The sequence below is a fragment of the Arachis hypogaea genome, chromosome 12, assembly GCF_003086295.3.
Source record: "Arachis hypogaea cultivar Tifrunner chromosome 12, arahy.Tifrunner.gnm2.J5K5, whole genome shotgun sequence".
NCBI classification, from domain to species: Eukaryota; Viridiplantae; Streptophyta; class Magnoliopsida; order Fabales; family Fabaceae; genus Arachis; species Arachis hypogaea.
Genome location: NC_092047.1, coordinates 25,370,365 through 25,382,723, shown reverse-complemented (window position 1 = coordinate 25,382,723; position 12,359 = coordinate 25,370,365). Strand labels below are relative to the sequence as shown.

The following is a 12,359-nucleotide window of genomic DNA, read 5'->3' as shown; positions in this document are numbered from 1 at the left end:
TTTTTCAAAATAATTTCAATCATTTCAATCATATCTTTTTCAAAAATTAATTTTCAAAATCTTTTCTAACTTCCTATCTTTTCAAATTTGATTTTCAAATCTTTTTTTTTTCAATTAACTACCTGACTTTTTGTTTGATTTTAAAAGTTTACTATTTCAATCATATCTTTTTCAAATCTACCTAACTAACTCCCTCTCTAATTTTCGAAAATCCCTTCCCTCTTTTTCAAATTTCCTTTTTAATTAACTAATTGTTTTAATTTCAATTTAATTTGATTTCAATTTTAATTTTTGAATTTTAACTTTAATTTTAAAATGTTTTTATTTTATTTTATTTAAATTTTCGAATTCTTCTCTTCCTCACCTCCTTCTATTTATTTATTCATCTACTAACACTTCTCCTCCACCCAAAAATTTGAACCCCATCCCCCTCTCTGTGTTCAAATTTTTCCTCTTCTCCTTCTTACATTCTTCTCTTCTTATACTTGCATAAGGAATCTCTATACTGTGACATAGAGGATTCCATATTTTCTTTTGTATTCTCTTTTTTTTCATATGAGCAGGAACAAGGATACGAATATTCTTGTTGAAGCCGATCCTGAACCTGAAAGAACTCTAAAGAGGAAGCTAAAGGAAGCTAAAGCACAACTCTCTGGAGATAATCTAACAGAAATTTTCAAAAAAGAAGGAGACATGGCCGAAAATAATAACAATGCAAGGAAGATGCTTGGTGACTTTACTGCACCTAATTCCAATTTACATGGAAGAAGCATCTCAATCCCTGCCATTGGAGCAAACAATTTTGAGCTGAAACCTCAATTAGTTTCTCTGATGCAACGGAATTGCAAGTTTTATGGACTTCCATCCGAAGATCCCTTTCAGTTCTTAACTGAATTCTTGCAGATCTGTGATACTGTTAAGACCAATGGGGTTGATCCCAAGGTCTACAGGCTTATACTTTTCCCATTTACTGTAAGAGACAGAGCTAGAATATGGTTAGACTCTTAACCTAAAGACAGCCTGAACTCTTGGGATTAGCTGGTCACGACTTTCTTAGCCAAGTTCTTTCCTTCTCAAAAGCTTAGCAAGCTTAGAGTGGATGTTCAAACCTTCAGGCAAAAGGAAGGTGAATCATTCTATGAAGCTTGGGAGAGATACAAGGAACTGACCAAAAAGTGTCCTTCTGACATGCTTTCAGAATGGACCATCCTGGATATATTCTATGATGGTCTGTTTGAATTATCAAAGATGTCATTGGACCATTCTGAAGGTGGATCTATTCACCTAAAGAAAACGCCTGCAGAAGCTCAAGAACTCATTGACATGGTTGTAAATAACCAGTTCATGTACACTTCTGAAAGGAATCCTGTGAGTAATGGGACACCTCAGAGGAAGGGAGTTCTTGAAGTTGATACTCTGAATGCCATATTAGCTCAGAACAAAATATTGACTCAGCAAGTCAATATGATCTTTCAGAGTCTGAATGGATTGAAGGAATCATCCAACAGTACTAAAGAGACATCTTTTGAAGAAGAAGCTTATGATCCTGAGAACCCTGTAATAGCAGAGGTGAATTACATGGGTGAACCTTATGGAAACACCTATAATCCCTCATGGAGAAATCACCCAAATTTCTCATGGAAAGATCAACAAAAGCCTCAACAAGGCTTTAATAATGGTGGAAGAAACAGGTTTAGCAATAGCAAACCTTTTCCATCATCCACTCAGCAATAGATAGAGAATTCTGAGCAGAATCCATCTAGCTTAGCAAATATAGTCTCTGATCTATCTAAGGCTACTGTGAGTTTCATGAATGAAACAAGGTCCTCCATTAGAAATTTGGAGGCACAAGTGGGCCAGCTGAGTAAAAGAGTCACTGAAATCCCTCCAAGTACTCTCCCAAGCAATACAGAAGAAAATCCAAAAAGAGAGTGCAAGGCCATAGCCTTACATGATGTGGCCGAACCCAAAGAGGAGGAGGAGAACGTGAATCCCAGTGAGGAAGACCTCCTGGGGCGTTCAGTGACCAATAAGGAGTATCCCTTTGAGGAACCAAAGGAATCTGAGGCTCATCTAGAGACCATAGAGATTCCATTGAACCGTCTTCTGCCCTTCATGAGCTCTGATGAGTATTCTTCCTCTGAAGAGGATGAAGACATTACTGAAGAGCAAGTTACTAAATACCTTGGTGCAATCATGAAGCTGAATGCCAAATTATTTGGTAATGAGACCTGGGAAGATGAACGTCCCTTGCTCACCAATGAACTGAATGCATTGGATAGGCAGAAATTACCTCAAAAGAAACAGGATCCTGGTAAATTCCTATTTCCCTGTAACATAGGCACCATGAACTTTGAGAAAGCTCTGTGTGACCTGGGGTCAGGAATAAAGTTAATGCCACTCTCTGTAATGGAGAAACTTGGGATCTTTGAGGTGCAAGCTGCTAGAATCTCAATAGAGATGGCAGACTGGTGTGCAAAATCGTGATCATTCCATTCCTTGGTAATGGCGCTAAAAACTCAGTACACACGTTCATGATCTTATATCTGTTTCACAACTTCGTAGAACTAACCAGCAAGTGCACTGGGTCGTCCAAGTAATAAACCTTACGTGAGTAAGGGTCGATCCCACGGAGATTGTCGGCTTGAAGTAAGCTATGGTCACCTTGTAAATCTCAGTCAGGCGGATTAAATTGTATTAAGAAATTAGAGTGGATGAAAATAAATAAAATATAAAATAGGATAGTGGTACTTATTTAATTCATTCGTGAGAATTTCAGATAAGCGTATAGAGATGCTTTCGTTCCTCTGATCTCTGCTTTCCTGCTGTCTTCATCTAATCAATCCTACTCCTTTTCATGGCAAGCTTTATGTAGGGCATCACCGTTGTCAATGGCTACATCCCATCCTCCTGTGAAAATGGTCCAATGCGCTGTCACTGCATGGCTAATCATCTGTCGGTTCTCGATCATACTGGAATAGGATTTACTATCCTTTTGCGTCTGTCACTATTCCCAGCACTCGCGAGTTTGAAGCTCGTCACAGCCATCCCTTCCCATATCCTACTCGGAATACCACAGACAAGGTTTAGACTTTCCGGATCTCAGGAATGGCCATCCATGGGTTCTAACTTATACCACGAAGACACTTATATCTCGGACTCGGTCCCCTGTATTAGATATCCAAGAGATATCCATTCAATCTAAGGTAGAACGGAAGTGGTTGTCAGGCACGCGTTCATAAGTTGAGAATGATGATGACTGTCATGATCATCACATCCATCATATTGAAGTGCGAATGAATATCTTAGATGTGGAATAAGTTGAATTGAATAGAAAAACAGTAGTACTTTGCATTAATCTTTGAGGAACAGCAGAGCTCCACACCTTAATCTATGGTGTGTAGAAACTCTACCATTGAAAAATACATAAGTGAAAGGTTCAGGCATGGCCGAATGGCCAGCCCCCATGATCTAAGAACAAAACGTCCCAAGATGATCCGAAGATTAAAATACAATAGTAAAAAGTCCTATTTATACTAGACTAGCTACTAGGGTTTACAGAAGTAAGTAATTGATGTAGAAATCCATTTCTGGGGCCCACTTGGTGTGTGCTTGGGCTGAGCATGAAGCTTTCATGTTGAGAGGTCATTCTTGGAGTTGAACGCCAGTTTGTAACGTGTTTTTGGCGTTGAACTCCACTTTGCAAATTGTTTCTGGCATTTGACTCCAGAATACAGCATGGAACTGGCGTTGAACGCCAGTTTACGTCATCAATCCTTATTCAAAGTATGAACTATTATATATTGCTGGAAATCCTTGGATGTCTACTGTCCAAAGCAATTGAAAGCGCGCCATTTGGAGTTCTGTAGCTCCGGAAAATCCACTTTGAGTGCAGGGAGGTCAGAATCCAACAGCATCTGCACTCCTTCTTCAACCTCTGAATCTAATTTTTGCTCAGGTCCCTCAATTTCAGCCAGAAAATACATGAAATCACAGAAAAACACACAAACTCATAGTAAAGTCTAGAAATGTGAATTTTAATTAAAAACTAATAAAAATATACTAAAAACTAACTAAATCATACTAAAAACATACTAAAAACAATGCCAAAAAGCGTATAAATTATCCGCTCATCACAACACCAAACTTAAATTGTTGCTTGTCCCCAAGCAATTGAAAATCAAATAGGATAAAAAGAAGAGAATATACTATAAATTCCAAAATATCAATGAAACATAGCTCCAATCAGATGAGCAGGACTTGTAGCTTTTTGCTTCTTGAATAGTTTTGGCATCTCACTTTATCCATTGAAGTTCAGAATGATTGGCATCTATAGGAACTTAGAATTCAGATAGTGTTATTGATTCTCCTAGTTCAGTATGTTAATTCTTGAACACAACTACTTTATGAGTCTTGGCTGTAAGACCCGGTTAATTAATGGCAAATTAACCCATAAATGAGAATTTATTCTAGAAAGCCAACAATGTTATTTTTATGGCTAAATATGATAGAGGAGATTGAGATGAGAATTTCGGTACCAATTTTATAGAAAACGGACCAAGATTGGACCGAACGGGCCAAACCGGACCAATCGGACCCAAAGTGGGCCCTTGGCCCAACTAAACTAAACCAAAACCCTAGTTTTCAGCACTCTCTCTCCTCACAACACACTCAAACACGCTGAAATGGTGGAGAGGAAGGGAAGAACACTCTCTCAAGTTCTCTCCCTTGGTTGATCTTCAAACCACCATAACTTTTGATCTAGAGCTCCGATTGCCGCTCCGTTTGCGGCCACACGTTCATCGCGGAGAGCTCTACAAAACCCATACAATCAATCTTGAGGTAAGCCACGTTTTACTATTCGAAATTCCAGCCCTTGATTTGGAGTTTCATGAGCAAAAATGTTGAGATTTTGGGTTCTTTGATGTTATAGGACCCAACTCTCTTGAAGGAGAAGGTTAATCTTGTCTCCTTGGACCTTGGGTGTGGTAAGATTCTCAACCCTAGTGTAATTTGTTGTTCTATGATGTTTGGGTATTGAGATGTTGTGTATGAATATGATGATTGTGGCTTAGGTTGTGTATGTGTGAATATTGGAGCTTGATTGGTGATTTTGGAAAGCTTGGAAGAGGGTTTTGTGTGATAAAATCTGTTCTTGGAGGTGTTGAGACCTTGAGAGATTGTGGACAAGTGGTTTGGAAGTGCTCCGGTTGAGCTTGGAAAATCGGCTAAGGTATGGTTTCGGTTTCCCGTATCTAATATGTAATGTGGTAGGAAATACTTAGGCTAGAGGCCCTAAGATAGGCATTGAATTGTTGGTGTTGTTGAATGGTTGAGATATATGATGTGTTCATATATGTGATTATGAATATTGATGCCTTGATTGTGTGATATATGAGAAATGCATGTTGTGATATATGCTTGATGGATGATTAATGTTGAATTGGTGGGTGGTACCATGTTGATGGTGAGTATGATGTTGATTATGTATAATGATTGTTGATTGGAAATGGTATTATTGGAAATTGGGATGAGGGAGGATGTATGACATGATATTGTGTTTGTCCTTTAGCCATTTGATTGAGAAGTGTTAAAATGGTTGGATGTGGTTTTGGAAACCTTGGCAAAGTGTCAATGTGTGAGTTGAGGATGGCTTGTTGTTGATTTTGGTATATTTTGAATGATTTCAAAGAGAAGGGTTGAAATTGGCATGTTTTAATTGATCTTGAAAAGAGTTAAAAGTGGCTTGTTTTGAAAATGGCACTTTGTGGTTTTGTATGAAAACATGGTTTTTGGGCATACTTTGACGGGACATAACTTGGACTACGGATCTCTGATTTGTACTAAATCTGTTTAGAAATGAAATTGGATCCGGGATGTCCATGCCGTTCGAAAAACGGGTGAAAAACGATTTAAAATGAGGAAGTTATGTCCGTCGGAAGATTGGGGTCTAAATCTGTGAATTCTGCAACTTTTAACTTAGAAAATTTTTAGCAGAATGACCCTCGCGCATAGGCGCACTTGGCGCGTACGCGTGGTGTGCGCGAGCGCGTCGATGCGCTGCATCGAATGCCCAGCCATTTTTCCCGAGAGTTGTGCCAAAGTTGTGCCAGTTTTGTGCCTGGGGCGCAAGAGCACCCACGCGTACGCGTGGCTGACGCCTGCACGTCGTTTGGCTAATTTTCAATCCGCGCGTTCGCGCGTCAATGAGTTTTAAGGCCATCCGCGCGTGCGCGTGGAGTGCACGTATGCGTGGCCCTGTTTTCATCCCAAAGTTGATTTTTGAGTTTTAAAAGCCAAATTTCATACTTCTAAGCCTCCGATCTCACCACTTATGTCTTAAATAATTATGATATGCCTAGCATGAGAAAAAGAGCTAGTGAATGTGGTAACTTGCGAGTGAAGCAAGGGGAAAAATGAATGATCATTGAGGATCAAAGATGATTATGTGAGATGCGGAGAATGGCGGTGGGAGTGCTTGTTATGCCATGGGCTGAAGGGCCGTAATTGCTAATGAATTGGCTGGTTTTGGATTTAACTGTGAGCCGGATGGCTAGATTATTGCCGTGTTACGGCGGAGCCATGTTTATGGCTAAGTATAAATGCATATATGATGTTGATTGAATTGTGAATGTTTGCACTTCCATCATTGGAGATGAGGGTTTCCCTGGGTAGTAGCAGTGGCCAGCCACCACGTGCTCCAGGTTGAGACTCGAAGCTCTGTTAACCCTATGTCGTAAGTGTGGCCGGGCACTGTGAAAGGCTTGAATGAGCTCGTCCCCGTAAATATTCACCAGTGAGGGTGATGGATATGGATCATGATTATGATCAAGTTTATGATGAGTATAACTCGAATTGGGGATGCACGACAGAGGGACAGTCCAATGGCTAGCTACCAGGACTTGTCGGGTTGGCTCTATAACCGACAGATGATATCATCAGCCACTAGGGACAGGCATGCATCATAAGCATACTACATGAATTGTTTGAGATTGCCTATTTGACTGCATATTACTTGCTAATTGTCTAAATGCCCTATCTGTTCCTATTTGTAAATCTCTTATCTGATATAACTGTGTTTTGCTATATTATACTCCCGCTGGTGGTTGGGAGGTCTGAAGGAATTGGAAAGGGAAGTATTAGTTAGACTGAAGAATCTTTAGTCAGTTGCCACTTACGGTTTAGCTTGTTTATAAGCTTTGATATTATCTGGAGGAAGTTCTAGGATTGCCTTCGGCTTTCCTCTATTATTATGTATTATATATGTGGAAGCTGTTACCGTACTGGGGACCTCTGGTTCTCACCCATGCGGATTTTGTGGTTTTCAGATGCAGGACGCGAGGCTTCTCGTTGAGGCATGCTGGAGACTTCTGGATTAGCGAAGATCCTTATTCTCGGGACTCTATTTTGGGTTATATATCTTGTTTAGATACTTTTATCTCCATTAAATAATACAAACTGTGATGACTCCTTCTAGAGGGGATTTTGGAGATTGGATTTCTGTATTTGTGTCCCTTTGGGTTTCCTTTGGGGTTTTCCTTATTTTATTATTTGTATATATTGCTATGCTTGGACCGGTTATCTTCGCAGCCGGATTTTGAGTCTTGATATTCCCGTTTTTGACACTCCTTTGTATATATATGTTATCTCGCGTTGGTTTATCCTTGTTCGTTACGTTATCGATCGGAGTGTTGCGCTTTCGAGTTACGGTTTTGTTTACCCATTTTTCTACAAAGGCTCCTAGTTATAATCAATTATTCATACTACTATACGTACTAAATTTTTGTTTTAGAGGTCGTAATACCTTGCCATCTCTGAATTATGACTTAGGCATAAGACTCTGTATGGTAGGGTGTTACATTATGGTATCAGAGCAGTTCGTTCCTGTAGAGCCTGAGGAATGGACTGACTATGCTTCTGTGCATTCTCTGTATGTGTGTTATGTGCTGTTAGTATATCTACTTGATATAATTGGCATAAACATTCATGAGCATGCATTTGGGACCTTGAAGCACTAAACTTCCGATATTGAGACTGATCAACTTAATATCGATTGTTTGGTGTGTATAGGAACCAAATGGCGCCTCGTGGACGCGGTAGAGGTCGTGAGAGAGGACGTACTAATACTCGTGCGCTGGAGAATAACCCTAATGACCCGGTGAACTTTATGACTGCGTTGGAGAATATGGCTGCTGCTATGCAAGCCACTGCTGAGGCTCTTGGCCAACAGATGAACAACCATGGTAATGACGGAGGTGGAGTTCAGGGCCCGATGACACTGGCAAACTTTTTGAAGGTTAATCCACCTAAGTTCAAGGGAACTACTAGCCCGACTGAGGCTGATACGTGGTTTCAGGCTATGGAGCGAGCACTGCAAGCGCAGGTGGTACCTGAAGGGCAATGTATGGAGTTCGCTACCTATTTGCTCACTGGTGAAGCGTCGCATTGGTGGCAGGGTATCCGATGCCTCCTGCAGCAGGGTGATGATTACATCACCTGGGATGTCTTCCAAGAGGAGTTCTATAAGAAGTACTTTCTGACTTCTGCTAGGACGGCCAAGGAGCTTGAATTGTTGCACCTGAAGCAGGGTACTATGTCCGTATCTGAGTATACTGACAAGTTTGAGGAGCTGTTCAGATTCTCTCGTATGTGTCAAGGGACTCCGGTGGAATATGAGGAATGGAAGTGTGTTAAGTACGAAGGAGGACTCCGGAGCGATATTTTCGGTTCGGTGGGGCCAATGGAGATTAGGACTTTCTCCGAGTTGGTGAACAAGTGTAGGGTTGCTGAAGAGTGTGTGAAGAGGGCAGCCGCTAAGAAAGGAAGTCACAAAGGCTCTGTGTGGATTACAGGCAGCTGAACAAGGTTACAATAAATAATAAGTACCCATTGCCGAGAATTGATGATCTCATGGATCAGTTACAAGGAGATGGGGTTTTCTCCAAGATCGATTTGCGATCCGGTTATCACCAGATAAGGGGTGAGGGGTGAGGATATCCCTAAGACTGCTTTTAGGACTCGTTATGGTCATTACGAGTATACTGTAATGTCTTTTGGGTTGACGAACGCTCCTGCAGTGTTTATGGATTACATGAATAGAGTGTTCCATCCGTTTCTGGATAAATTCGTTGTTGTCTTCATTGACGACATACTGATTTATTCCAAGATTGAAGAAGAGCATGCAGAACACTTGCGGACCGTGTTGCAGATTTTAAAGGAGAAGAAACTCTATGCGAAACTATCTAAGTGTGAGTTCTGGAAGAGTGAGGTGAAGTTTTTGGGTCACGTGGTGAGTAAGAAGGGAATAGCCGTAGATCCAACTAAGGTGGAAGCTGTGATGGATTGGAAGCAACCAACCACAGTAACTGAGATAAGGAGTTTTCTGGGTTTAGCTGGCTACTACCGAAGGTTCATCAAAGGCTTTTCGCAATTAGCTTTGCCGTTGACAAAGTTAACCCGCAAAGATACTCCGTTTGTTTGGACTCCTGAGTGCGAGGAGAGCTTTCAGGCATTGAAGAAAAAGTTGACCACTACACCTGTGTTAGTGTTACCTGAGCCGAACGAGCCTTTTGAGGTGTACTGTGATGCCTCACTAAAGGGTTTAGGATGCGTGCTGATGCAGCATCATAATGTGGTGGCGTATGCCTCACGATAGTTGAGACCTCATGAAGTTAGTTACCCTACGCACGATTTGGAACTCGCTGCGGTCGTGTTTGCCTTGAAGGTGTGGAGACATTATCTCTATGGGGTTAAGTTCCAAGTCTTCTCTGATCACAAGAGCTTGAAATACCTCTTTAATCAGAAAGAGCTTAATATGAGGCAAAGGAGGTGGATGGAATTATTGAAGGACTACGACTTTGAGTTGAATTACCATCCGGGAAAAGCGAATATAGTGGTGGATGCGTTAAGTCGGAAGTCGTTATATGCATCTTGGATGATGCTTCAAGAGGAGAAGTTGCTCAAGGGATTCGAGAGTCTAAAATTGGTGCTCGAGAAGTATCTGGAACCTTGTGTTTGAGCCGATTAGAAATCTCAAGTGACTTTAAGTCTGAACTCCTAAAGGCTCATGAAAATGATGAAGCATTATGGAAGGTGTTACCGGCTATCGAGCAAGGAAAACAGTGGAGAGTGTCGGAAGAAAAAGATGGGTTATGGAGATTCAAGGGTAGGATCATTGTGCCGGATGTTGGTACTTTGAGGTAAGATATCTTAAAGGAGGCACACAAAAGCGGATTCTCCATTCACCCGGGAAGTACTAAGATGTACCATGATTTGAAGGCGATGTTTTGGTGGCCAGGTATGAAGAATGATGTGGTGGAATATGTTTCAAAGTGCTTAACTTGCCAAAAGGTAAAGATTGAACATCAAAGACCTTCCGGGATGTTGCAACCTTTAGAGGTTCCGCAATGGAAGTGGGAGAGTATTGCAATGGACTTTGTGTTGGGATTGCCAAGGACTAGGACTGGTTTTGATGCTATCTGGGTGATTGTGGACCGACTGACGAAGTCAGCTCACTTTTTGCCCATTCGGATGACTTACACCCTTGAGGAGCTAGCACGGTTATACATAAAGGAGATTGTGAGACTTCATGGTGTACCTGCTACTATAATCTCTGATAGAGATCCTCGTTTCACTTCGAGATTCTGGGGTGCATTTCAGAAAGCTTTTGGAACCCGATTAAGCTTGAGTACAGCTTACCATCCTCAAATAGATGGTCAATCCGAGAGGACGATCCAAACCCTAGAGAATATGTTGAGAGCTTGTGTTTTGGATCAACCAGCAAGTTGGGATCGGTATATGCCGTTAGTGGAGTTTGTATACAATAACAGTTACCATGCAAGCATCGAAATGGCTCCGTATGAGGCATTGTATGGGAGGAAATGTCAATCTCCGCTATGTTGGTATGAAGCTGGAGAGAAAGGCTTGTTGGGGCCGGAAATGATAGCTGAGACCATTGAACAAGTTAAGAAAATCCGAGATAAGATGCTTACGGCGCAGAGTCGCCAAAAGAGTTACGCTGATCAGAGGCAGAAGCCCTTGGAATTTGAGGAAGGAGACCATGTTTTCCTGAAGGTTACTCCGACCACAGGAGTAGGTAGGGCGATTAAAGCGAAGAAGTTGAATCCTCGATACATTGGTCCATTTCAGATCCTGGAGAGGATTGGACCGGTGGCATATCAGATGGCTCTACCACCTCATCTTTCGAACTTGCACGATGTGTTTCACGTGTCACAGCTTCGGAAGTACACTCCTGATGCTAGCCATGTATTAGAACTTGAATCGGTTCAGTTAAGGGAAGATTTGACGCTTCCAGTGGCTCCAGTTAAAATTGATGATACTAGTATCAAACGATTGCGTGGAAAAGAGGTTTCATTAGTCAAAATGGCATGGAGTCGAGGCGGGGTTAAGGAACACACTTGGGAACTTGAGTCGGAGATGCGAACGGATTATCCGCACTTATTCTCAGGTAATTGAATTTGAATTTTGTGGGCAAAATTCCCAATTAGGTGGGTAGAATGTAAGACCCGGTTAATTAATGGCAAATTAACCCATAAATGAGAATTTATTCTAGAAAGCCAAAAATGTTATTTTTATGGCTAAATATGATAGAGGAGATTGAGACGAGAATTTCGGTACCAATTTTATAGAAAACGGACCAAGATTGGACCGAACGGGCCAAACCGGACCAACCGGACCCAAAGTGGGCCCTTGGCCCAACTAAACTAAACCAAAACCCTAGTTTTCAGCACTCTCTCTCCTCACAACACACTCAAACACGCTGAAATGGTGGAGAGGAAGGGAAGAACACTCTCTCAAGTTCTCTCCCTTGGTTGATCTTCAAACCACCATAACTTTTGATCTAGAGCTCCGATTGCCGCTCCGTTTGTGGCCACACGTTCACCGCGAAGAGCTCTACAAAACCCATACAATCAGTCTTGAGGTAAGCCACGTTTTACTATTCGAAATTCCAGCCCTTGATTTCGAGTTTCATGAGCAAAAATGTTGAGATTTTGGGTTCTTTGATGTTATAGGACCCAACTCTCTTGAAGGAGAAGGTTAATCTTGTCTCCTTGGACCTTGGGTGTGGTAAAATTCTCAACCCTAGTGTAATTTATTGTTCTATGATGTTTGGGTATTGAGATGTTGTGTATGGATATGATGATTGTGGCTTAGGTTATGTATGTGTGAATATTGGAGCTTGATTGGTGATTTTGGAAAGCTTGGAAGAGGGTTTTGTGTGATAAAATCTGTTCTTGGAGGTGTTGAGACCTTGAGAGATTGTGGACAAGTGGTTTGGAAGTGCTCCGGTTGAGCTTGGAAAATCGGCTAAGGTATGGTTTCGGTTTCCCGTATCTAAT

General features: G+C 41.4%; 1 non-coding gene across 1 annotated transcript; it reads right to left on the bottom strand.

Annotated features, from left to right (window-relative positions):
* Positions 1–1,086: 1,086 nt before the first annotated feature.
* On the bottom strand, positions 1,087–1,194 carry LOC112731499 (small nucleolar RNA R71). Its single transcript, XR_003167273.1, has one exon. It is a non-coding gene; the product is annotated as a small nucleolar RNA R71 (small nucleolar RNA).
* Between the last annotated feature and the right edge of the window lie 11,165 nt (positions 1,195–12,359).